This window comes from Adiantum capillus-veneris, chromosome 8 (assembly GCF_014529385.1).
Source record: "Adiantum capillus-veneris isolate H3 chromosome 8, ASM1452938v2, whole genome shotgun sequence".
Classification (NCBI taxonomy): Eukaryota; Viridiplantae; Streptophyta; class Polypodiopsida; order Polypodiales; family Pteridaceae; genus Adiantum; species Adiantum capillus-veneris.
The window spans coordinates 40,109,034-40,121,284 of record NC_140938.1 but is presented as its reverse complement, the minus strand read 5'-3'; the positions used below and the strand labels follow the sequence as shown (position 1 = coordinate 40,121,284).

The window sequence follows — 12,251 nt, the reverse complement described above, 5'->3', positions numbered from 1 at the left end:
TGGGAGTTTGAAGAATGGGCATCAAATGAGCTATTTTTATAGGTCAAAATAGATCTGTAAAAATCTACAGCTGTGTACCCTAGACGTGTAGGCAGTCTGCCAAACGTACATCACAATCGATGCTGAATTGGAAAAACTTTAAACTGGAAAGTTATAGACCACAACGTTTTTTATAAGGATTGCAAGAATCAAGCTGAAAATTCCACAGCTTCACCGCAATCTCCGTCACAATGTCGCCGTGCTCTCCGCAATCGCCATGAGCTCTGATACCAGTTGAAATGCATGAGCGAGTGTGTGTGAGTTTGTGCAACAATGGAGAAGAGAGGAAAAGAGGAGACTTTGTGTTTGTAGGGGCTAAAACTCACTCTCAATACGTGAGCCCTCTTATTCTATTATGTACATAATGAATAAGTGTAGTGGACGGGCGCTTGGCCTAACTAGCCACATGGGGCTTTACCCCAATACTTATATATGGCATAACTAGATTTCATGATTGCTTTGGACAATGGTTTAAGTTAGAAAGGTTGTAAGATGGACATGGATAACAACTTATATAGTCCGTTGACACGTGTAAAACGCATTCAAGGCTAATGTATTTGTTGTTTTGTTTGAATGGATGCAGGTGGGGACTCTATTCTTTCTTGGATTTTTTTTGGCTTTGCTATTGTCCATCCTTGATATACCAAACTCTTACCACTATATGGAACATATAACATAGATCATCCATTGTACTTATACACTAGAATGAGACCTCATTCTTATAGCAATGTACAAAAATATTTTTAAGACTGAGTCGTTTTTGTGCTACCTTGAAAGCTAGCTGTCTTTTGAACTTGGAGGTTCATTTGTGTTTATTTATTAAAGTAAAACAGCTACACACATACACACACACACCCACCCACCCACAGATAGGGCATGCAGACCAGTCAAACACACACACTCTCTCTCAATGTCTCTTCTAATCAAACATTGTGTGTGTGTGTGTGTGTGTGTGTGTGTGTGTGTGTGTGTGTGTGTGTGTTGTTTAGTAGCAAAAATCATATCAACCGCTCAACCTTCATTTCGGATTGAGAACCCATCCCTAATGACTTGGCTATGGAATTTTCTCAAAGAGTTGATGATCTATACCCTTCTATAGACGTGCGCCACCAAGAAATTTATCCTTTTGATCTGGCAAGAATCTTCTCACCCAGATGCTTTGCAATGGTGGCCTCAACATAGTGTCGATATTAGCTGAGCAACTCATTTGTCTGTTTGCTTCGTGCGATGCCTTGTTTGAAGTAAATTTACTCTTTTGTAGAACTAAAAACCCCTCTGTATTTATAACCTAGAATACCATCATTACAACACACATTATTGATGGAGAGCATGCCATGGCTGTTGATTTATTTTGACATGTGCATCAGAATGAAATTGATCCCAACAAATATGTGTACATTTGTGTTTTAAGAGCATGTGTAAATCTTGGGGCTTTGAAACAAGGCATATTTTGCATGATTTGTTGGTTCGCCAATCTTTCGGTGAGGAGTTAATAGTTCTCGATTCACTAAATGCAAGAGCTTATAAGATGAGACCTATAAGGTATTTTATAAACCACCAAACCTTGATGTGGTTTCATGGAGTACTATGATCATAGGATATGCCCAAGGTGGCATAATATAGATTGGTCATCAATGCCCAATTCTACATTGCAAGATAGCATCGTGCACAACAACATATCAAAGGAAGAAAGACTAATGACCCACCCTCTTGAACTGCCTCTTGGGAAGGTCAAACCAGTTGAGGAAAAAATTCCCAACACTAATTGGGGCCTTTTGGCACAGTCAAATTTGCCTACAATGGGCATAAGATCAGTAGCTTCTCTTAACTATTGTAAGTCTTTCAATTCAAAAGACAACAGTAAGACCTCAAAGTCTCATGAAAATAGCAAGACCTCTAGTGCTAAGTCTATTGGAGCTTAGTTATCTAGTCTAGCTACAATTTGGGAGCAAGGTAGATGCGAGTGTGAAGTGGTGGAAAAGTCACAAAATCCAACAACAATGGAAAATTGAAGGCCAACTTGTCGAAGTCAAAGCAAACAAGTAGTTTCAAAGTAGACGGTGGGAAGCTTGCTATAAGGAGATCTAAGTCCCTTGGTAATGACGGTTTCAAACACCCTTCCTTTCATGACAAAGGTGAATCACAAAAGGAGAGCAGCAAAAAGGCTTTCCCCAAGCCCCACATCGCTAGCAAAGAGACCGATTCTAGGATTTCCCTATCAAAGGTGGCCATAAATCCAAAAAGACATCACCAAAGCTTGATGTTGCCCATGTCAAGAATTTGTCTGTCTTTCAATGCCAACCCGTAGAGGAATCTTCCCGCAATCAAGACATTGTGCACCTGTATGAAGAGCTCCCTCCATTGAGAACACAACTAACCTCTACACTGAACGCAAAGCAAAAGTAGAAATTGGAAACAATGGATATGTGTCCACTTGCACATCCCAAAAAGTTGTCCGGTGTTCTAAGAATCTCAAATATGCAAATAATAATCCTGAGTTTGTGGCTGCTTGGACTAGTCAAATGGCTCTCCATCAGAGAGTGCACTCCTCTAATTCACTTTGACTAGGAAATTTATGTCCAAATTCTAAATCAAGGAAATATATGTGACCTATAATTTATAAGGTGAATTGAAGATGGTGCTCCAAATTGTCAAATGCTAGTGTCACTCAATTGTCATTTGTGCACCACTAGCTTTTGACAAGTGTAACTTCTCTAATGTGTAAAGAATAGTGCATGGATGCAATCTCAAGTCAATTGGATGTTGAAATAAAAGATAATTAATTTCAAATTATGTAGAAATTCTAGAAAGATCTTATTGATCCTTGTATGTTGTCATTTTACTTATGAATTATGACTTATTATGGCATGATCTCATTATCCTTTCCCAATAAGTATGCAACATGACATTCCCAAATATTTCACTCATTTTAGCAATCTTGTCATTATTATATTTGAAGTTGGTTAATTCTTTTAATTAGGACAAGTGGTTAGTAGTTGAGCCTTTGCATGGAAGAATCATGGAGTTCAAGCAAACACAAGATGACAAGAGGTTTGCGAAGGTGCAACATGTGTATGTTGCTTCACAATTGAAGCTAGAGACAATAGTGGCTCCATTGAGATTTTTTTGCGCCTTCTGACCCCGCCGGGAGAGCCGTGCACCGTGGTGGTCAGTTTAAATTTAACATCTTGAACAATTCAAATACTTAAAAAAAACAATGTACAAAATCAAGTTCCAACAATTTCACGGAATGGTAGAAAATTGACATTTGATATTATATGAAGAAATTACAAATCTCATCAAGAGAGAGTACATGGGATAAACTATTTCTTATGAAGGCATCCTTCATTTCACAAATTGATTGCTAGAGCTAAATCCGTATTTTTCAATGTTACGCGCTTAGCATGCACCATAATAGAAACACCAAACAACTGTACCAAAATGTCTTCGCTGGCATCCTATAGAGCCAGTAAAACTACACGTTGTATGCGTGTAATGGAATCACTATATTCATCCATTATCTCTCTCACCACCTGAGAGAAGGCCGCTTTGGGTATGATGGGCTCAGTGCTCTTCTGATATTTTCAAATCTCCCGCAAAGCAACTGTGTCTGGCTTCCATCTCTACTTTTTCTGTGTTGTTGGCGGTGGTGGAGGAGCCGCCTGCCTGGCCCATTAAGGAGGATCATTTTTATACTTTTTTCTCCTCTCCTCCTGGGCCTATTGTTCTTTAGGCGTTACCTTGTCCTTCTTCCTCTTTGCACATTGCTTGGCTCTTTGAGGTATTTTTGAAGGCCTAGAGCTCCCAACCTTTGCTTGTTGGGTGGCTTGAGCTCTATCCTCTATCGCCTTCCTCTCTGCCTCTGCTTGTGCTTGTAAGTTTGCCAAGTGAGCTCTCTCAGCCTCGGCTCTCTGCCATTCCTCTTGCTCCCTCTATCTTCTTTGTTCTCCTTGGATTCTTTTTGCATCCTTCTTAGCTGCCTCTTTCTTTTCCATCTCTTTCACTCTTTTCCTCCTCTTGGCCTCTCGTGCTTTAGAAACCGGGTCGCATGGTATTACTTTGATTACCCTTTGTTTGACTCATGGTCCAAATCTTTGCGGCGTGGTTTTTGCGATGGCCTGAGCACCAGGTGCTATGACAACATGTGAGGGCTTCGAATTTTGAAGCGGACCTCGGTATTCTTCTTTGGTTGCTCTTGTTTCTTGCGTGGCTCTGTGTAGAGATGAAATTGGTGGGGGATCTAGCAGAGGTGTGCAATTGGCATGGTTTAGTGGTCTAAGTTCATCAAAAAAAAATGTTGCATGGTGGTTTAATCATCTAAATTCAATGGTTGAAAAGGCTGTTGGGCGTCTGGAGCGGGTTGGGGTGTTGGGTTATCCGCTTGTGGTTGATGACGTGGATTTGAAGCCGTAGATTCTACATGGGGTGCTGGCTATAGATTGTCAGTGGTGTGAGTGGTTGTGGTGGTATTGATGTGCGTAGTGGTCTGCTCGTATGATTTGTCCATGTGGTGCAAGATATGAATGCGTGCTCGTTTGTGCTCGAGAGGATCTTCTAGAATGTGCAAACAAGAAATGAACTTCAAGTTGTAAGTTTTGACTTATATAGTACTTGAATTTTTAAAAAAAACTTAAAAACTTAATAATACTAATAAAAATGTAAAAGAACTCCAAAATAGACGAAACTTGACACACGAAAACACTGATTGGGGTGTCAAAAAATCACTTGACATTACAATGCATGTTTATAATAGAAGTGGTTAGTGTCAAAAACTTATTAGTTTTCCACCCAATGTCTGCCATTCTGTTGTCTTGTCTCCAACCGTCGTCGGAATCGATCTTTTGCACTCGAAGCATGATATGATTGTGATCACCTCACGCTAACCACTTTCTGTATTCTGCATTTCAAACTTCTTTGCACTCAAGTCTTCTTCCTTTCTCTCCCCGTTAAAATTATGTAGAATCAATTAGACATTTTGTGTAGTGCATTGCTCTTTTTCCTCCCACCTCCATGCCGTGTATTTTTAAAATACAATGCTTTTGTTTGATAGTGTGAGCACTCCATTCCTTGGCTACTCTAAATTCCCAATGAACCGTATATGTTGAGAAAAAATGAGCTATGAGCAAAAAGAATGTGTTTAAAAAACAATAAAACTTTAGTTCAGACACTGATGTTTTTTGACTGCAAAGACAAAGTGTTCAACCCACCATGTAATTTGTTATTTGCGTCTCCCCCTAAGCATCCACCATTTGCACTATGAAACTATTGATTACAAACTTTAAGGTGGATATCTCAGCACAGATTAGCTTTGCCTTTTCAAGAAAATGAAAAATATAATCTAAAGACTACCACACACGAATACGCTTAAATTCCTAGGGCTGCTTCGTTACCTCTGTAGGTGGTAATGTCACACACTTTTTTTCACAATTGAAACTCATTGGAACTTTGGGAGTCAGAATAGTTTGAAAGCAAATGCGTAGCTTTACTACCACCAATGCATATTTTAATAAGAAGATCTTGTGTACTTCCAGATGCCTTCTTATCCTTTGATAACACTTATAGAATAGATTCGAGTTCTCTTATACACTCTTATCTCCTTTCTGCAGGCTCCATATTCCAAGCATAATTAATATGGAGCATAAGCAACAAGAATTCGTAGACGGGCATGAAGAGTGTACACATGCACATTTATTAGAGGAATCGGTAGAATAGGATCCCAATTTGGATCGTCCATGTCTCGATTAAGGGGTACACTCTGGGTACAACTGAGGATACCTTGAAACCATTGTTGTAGTGCTTTGCCCACTGTTTGTGTAGTGGGCACACCTTTCGTAGAGTTGACAACAACTTTGCTACCCTTACTTTTACCGCCCTGGTCTTTGCACCCTTGCCCTCAATTCCTAATGAGACTTTACTGTGGAAGCAATAAATGCATGGAAAGAGGCTCATTGCACCTTGCTTGCACCCTAACATACACTTGAGAGTTTTCAAGTCTCTTGCCAAATGCCACTCCACTTGGAACGTGCCCATACCTGAAACCTGCAATCGATGTCCTTCTTGTTATTGCCGAATGATATCAACGATTGGTGTGTGATTAAAATACCATTTAAGGGACTCATGTGTCTCGTGTGGGAGATGAAAAACTGCCAACCACCAAATATTCTTCTCTGACTGAACATCTAAACGAGTGTTTCCCTTCTCGTTGGTATTTAGCTCAACATTGACCTTTGAAAATCCAACACTCATCAAGCTTCATCACAAATATAACTTTGCCATCACACTCTTCTTGTGTCAATCCATAAAATTAGATCATTGACTCCTTGAGTTTCAACAATTAAACATAGACATTATTGAACTCGTTGTAATGGAAGGATTTTCTCTCTTCTAATGGCAAGGCATCCTCCACATATTGAAAACCTGCAATATCATTATTGGTGCACCTTTTCATAACGCTAGCACTGGAGTTGTACCAAACACCGAGCGAAATTTCTCAAGCAAACAAGAAATCGAGCAAAGGCATATTTAGTCATTGTTATATATATCATCAATTTTTCTACGAATATCAATAACAACAAGGCATATTGGCAAGCGTGCAATGCATACTACAAGTAAGAATTTTACCAAATGAGATAGCATGAGACTGTGCATTTATTCTCTTCGCATTTTCTCTCTTAAGGCATCTCTCTTTCTATCTCTCATTTCCCTCTAGAGTAGCAGTTCAAGACTCGTCAGATAGATACATGATGTCTCTTGTAAAATGTTTGTGCTATCTTAAAACTTCTCTTCTTCTTCCCCCCCCCCCTTCTCTCTCTCTCTCTCTCTGATCTCTCTCTTAACACAAATGTAAGCGACATCATTATTGATAAAAAAATTAAATTCAGCTAAGCAGTAGCTGCTTGTTCTACATCCAAAACACAACTTTGAAAGTCGCAAACATCAAGCCTTCTACTAGATGTAGGTGAGACCACACTCTCCGCAATAGTTGCAATCAAGATGATTGGGCATAGAAGTTCTCGGTCCACTGTCTGCATTTGGAGACTCCTTTCGAAGTTTTTTCACCTTTATAGAGTTATCCACCTTGTAGAATTACAGCACGACGAGCTTCACCTTATTCTTCTTGTGATTGAGCTATTTGGGCTTGGTGTAAGTCTTTTTCTTTCTCCTCTCAGCACCGCCTCTCAACTTGAGTACAAGGTGGAGGACTTGCCGATAAGGTGGAGGGTGGAATCTTCCTAAATATTATGATCAACTAGTGTTTGTTCATCTTCAAACCACTTCCCAACCAAAATGAGATGCTATTGATAAGGAGATTCCCTCCTTGTCTTGAAATTTATCTTTCACATTGTCGATAGTACCGGACGACTCAACCTCAAGATGGTCTTGTCAATCAATGTCTTCATGAAGATATGCATCTCTACAAAACAGAGAAAGACCTAGCTCTAGACACATTCCTTTGTCGCTCGTACCTAATACCTCTCTCTCTCTCTCCCCCCCCCCTTCCTTTTTTTTTTCACAATACTTTTAACATTATGCATGCTTTACAAACAGTTGGAAAATGGTCCTGCCATAGAAACATGGTTCTAATCCCGAGAACTGCTTTTGCTTATGCATAGCGAGAGCTATACATTATTTACATGGTGGTAAAATACTAGAATTCCAAAGCTATAGTCCAGTCTTATTTACCTCAGTTTCTTACATGCTTGATAAGTACCACTAGAAGTACTACTACCGCGAGCATCATGCATGATGCCACAGTCTTATCAATGCTACCGTTATGTTCTTTTGAGAAGAAAAAACAAAGAGCCTCTCTCTCTCTCTCTCATAATTATTTCAGCTTGCATGAAATACCCATTTATCATTTGACAAGCTCTCTGCGCATGACAATTTTGTTCAATTTAGCCAACAAAATGCCATTTGCCACAAACGTGTGCTTCTTGCTCATCTACTAGGCCGCCATAATAGCTGCAACGCTCTTGCACTTGCTGATTTTTGCTTCTTCACCACAATGGGCAAATAGTCTTTGCCGTTATACAACTCTCTCTCTCTCTCTCTCTCTCTCTCTCTCTCTCTCTCTCTCTCTGTGCCCCCCAGGAAAAACTCTCTAAAAGAGTCAGAGCCGACGCAGATACCTTCAAAGATTTTTAGTCTTCTTGCTTATCTGCTCGGCTGCCATACCTGCATCGCTCCTGCACTGAGCAAAAAAATTGCCATTTGCCAAAAACTTGCGCTTCTTACTCATCTGCTAGGCCACCATAGCTGCAACGCTCTTGCACTTGCGGATTTTTGCTTCTTCACCACAATGGCAAGATGGCTCTTTACTATTATACAAAGCTCTCCGAAGCTCTCTCTCTCAGGTCGTGCCCTCTCTCTCTCTCTCTCTCTCTCTCTCTCCCCCCCCCCCCCCAAGAAAAACTTTCTGAAAGAGTCCGTGCCAGGGCGGAAGAGTTTTGAGACCCATCATGGCTTTTTTCAACGCACAAAAAAAGACAGCTAAAAGCTATAGTTTCCCCCTGAGATCTCATCGCCTAAGCTCTTTGCAGGATGTCATTGTTCTTGCTCGTCTGCTGGGCCGCAGTACTTCTGCACTCACCGAGTCTGCTTCTATGCCACAATGCGTAGATGACTCTTTGCCCTATGAAGCTCTCTCTCTCTCTCTCTCTCTCTCTCTCTCGCAAAATCTTTGAAACAGTTCGCGTCCGCACGGACGATTTTGACGATTTTGAAGAGCACTAGGTGTAGTAAGTGACACAACAAAGGTCGGGTAGCAGCAAGCGATACAACAAGCGGCACAGTAGGCGACGCAAGAGTCCTTGGCAAGCAGTAGGCGATGCACAAGGGGAAGCTGACCATTACAAGTGCCAAGGTTGGCCATGGGTAGGAAGGTCGATGATGACGAGCAAGCTATGCAGGCCATCACACTTGCAGGGACCGCTGATCATGGGCCGGGAGGTCTTCGACAACTAGCAAGTGATGCAGAAGGCAAAGCAGGCCAATACACTTGTAGAGGCTAGCCATGGACAGCCTCGACAGGGGCACCACAGCTCCATATAAGAAATAGAATCGGCTCGACTTTGGCTTGCATGCGCCAACGAACGGAGAGGCGTAATGGAGACCCTACGTGCTTGCAAAAGAAGAGAGGGGAGAGAAACTGAGCTTCTCATGCACAACAAGCGAACTCTTACTCCACGGTGTGGGAAAAGGGAGAAGAAGAAGAAGAAGAAGAAGAGAGTTTTAACGTCGTAGGAAACTATCCCAAGAGACCTTAAAAATCAATTCGACTAAGAGAGAGCGAAGAAGAAGAAGAAGAAGAAGAGAATTTTAACGTCGTGGGAAACTATTCCAAGAGACATTAAAGATCTATTCAAATAGAGGAGAGAGAGAGAGAGAGAGAGAGAGAGAGTTATTTTTGCTTTCCTTTCTTTTTTCAAGGGGCATCTCTCTTAGATACCCCTTTAAAACAAATCCTAAAATTGGTTTGACATGTTGTTGGGTGGACTAAATAAAAAATCAATATTTTTATCAATACTCTGAATATTCCCCACCAAAACCTCATCCTCTACATTGGAATCTCCCCATTCTTGCCTAGATTCCTTCCTACCCTATGCACATCCTATCGTGTAGAGAGAGAGAGAGAGAGAGAGAGAGAGAGAGAGAGAGAGAGAGAGAGAGAGCATCGCAAACATACATGACAACAACCAAAGAAAGATCCGGCATTGCAAGCACCCTTTGCACATATGAACACAAAGTAGGCTAGACAAAAGGCACTGATAGCATATATGAACAGAGAGAAGGCCGGAGAAAAGGCAGTGATATGAAAGATCCAGCATTGCAAGTACCCTTTGCACATATGAACACAGGGAAGGCAGCAATAGCATATATAAACACAGAATAGGGTGGAGAGATGGCAGCGATATAAAACATCCAACATTGCAAGCACCCTTTGCACATATGAACACAGAGAAGGCTCGAGAGAAAGCATTGATAGCATATATGAATGCAGAGAAGGCTGGAGGCAAGCACCTTGTGGGATGCTAGGGTGGATGCAACTGGTATTTTTCGTAGTGCAGATGCTATAGGACATAGCACTACATAACACAAGTGGGAGGAATAGTCACAACGAGCAAAGGAGAAGCAAAGCCAAGAAGAGACAAGGCATGGAGGTGCTATTGTAGGTCAAGTTCTACATGCATCTTGCTAAGTTTTGCTTGATTTTTTGATTGCTCGAAAAGGTTCGCTCGGTCGGAGTTTGAGATTCCCCCTGACACTGTAAGGTGTTGGCAACAACCTAAACAAACCTTTTTCTCTGTGACCTATTGTGACAATTAGATACAAAGCTTCGTAGGCCTTGAAGCTTATTTCTGCGCTGTCACACACCTCCTTCATCTCTTGAGGTGACACAATGCTCTTTAGCTCACTGAAATACTTCTGGTGCAAAACATTAGCAATGCCAGCATTGGATGGATCATCCAATAGATCCACCAACTCCTTTGGCTTGATGATATGATGCAGTAGAGTATGTCCAGTCGTTTGAACATCAGAATCGATTCCCATCATCATCCGAGCCAAGTTCCTGCATATTGAAATAATATTACAGCAACTTGCAAAAAAAGTAAGAAATTAGAAGCTTGCATTTGTATCGCTACCGAGTTTGACGGATACGTTTCTTTCGAGCTCCACCGCTTGAAGATGGCATAGACATCGCATGTCTCTTGCTCTTTTGCAAATGTGGTAGCCCAATGGAATGTGTGTGAGATGATTGATTTGCTTGTGAATATTACACGCAGTGTGTTGTAGCTGAACATAATTGTTTAGATGGCGCTCTTGCTCCATTCTTTGATACTCTACTTTTTTATTAAGCTTCACCATTTCATCGTTTAGCTGCTTCGTCTTCTTGTTGGCTTCCTCTCTAACTTGCTGAATGTCTTTCATGTACTTCTCTTGCAATGATGAATAGGCAACACAAAGATGTTTTCTTGCTTCCCTTTCATTGACGAAAGCTGAATACAATCTCCAACAGTAGCCAAACAATCCGTCTCTCCCATCTCCAATAAAACGTAGTAGCTCAATGACGTTACAAAAGGGCGGTGATGCATTGGTCATTGGATTGCCAGGGTAAATATGGCCATCAACATTGGGATTAGACGTGCCAAGTCGTATAGTAGCGTACTCCTACTCTAAATAAGTGTTTAATCGATATTTTTTTGTCTTGTTAGTAATGTCTTACAGTAATAGGGGATTGAATGACATTTGTGTTAGCTAATCAAGCAAATTAGAGGAAGAATGTGTAATGGTGACTGCTACAAGCAGGTGAAGCTGGCTATGGAGGAAAGAAGTGGAGAGTTCTCAGGGATAGGAGAAAAGGATTATGTTGTGGAGGGAAGAAAGAGAGGGAGTGTAGCTCAATCTCTTTTGAATTCAAATTTTTGATCATGAGTGTAGAGAGAGAAATGCAGCTGCACACAGAGATAATGGAGTTTTCCATTGCTCTCAGCTGGAGTTGGAGTGGGAGAAGCATGAGAGAGAGAGAGAGAGAGAGAGAGAGAGAGAGAGAGAGTATGTAAAACCCTGAAAATTGTCGTGTCCCAATCCTCTGCCCAACCTCCCTTTTATAGCCTCCTGGACCTAGGATCCCTTCACCACTTGGCAGCCGGCCCTTGGCCAAGTCCTTGACCTCTAGGATGGCCCTTGGCCTGACATTACTCCCCCCTTGGAGAAGCATTTTTGTCCTCGAAAACACAAGTGGTAGTATGATGTTTTTCTTATTGGCATCGTATACGCGAGCCAATTGTCCATATGATACTTGGTGCAGTGAGGAGGTTCAATGAAACCAAGAGAAACATCTTGATTGTCAACATTGTTGTCCTTTTGCAACCACTTGTATCTAAATGGTAACTCAATTTATAACTCACTTGAGTACTTTAAAGGAGTAACCACAACTAAAAGGTGTCTAAAGACATAACCAGTTTCCAGACTTTCTGAAAAATACTGAAAAAAGGCAAGAAAACCTTAGCACAACTTTCCATGAAGTTGTGAACAAGATTTCCAACTCGTATGAGTATCTTAAAAAGCTCATAGCTATGAGGGATAGAATAGGGAGTTTCCTCATATCAGACTTTTGAACATTTTGGAACACACAGAATTACCTACTCACCCTTAATGAAGGTTACATGCCAACATGTTTGTCAGCACACCTACTAAGTCCTTGACGTATG

General features: G+C 41.1%; 1 pseudogene; it reads left to right on the top strand.

Moving 5' to 3' along the window:
* The first annotated feature begins 1,673 nt into the window (after positions 1-1,673).
* Positions 1,674-2,603, top strand: LOC147452013 (uncharacterized; annotated as a pseudogene).
* Positions 2,604-12,251: the final 9,648 nt, after the last annotated feature.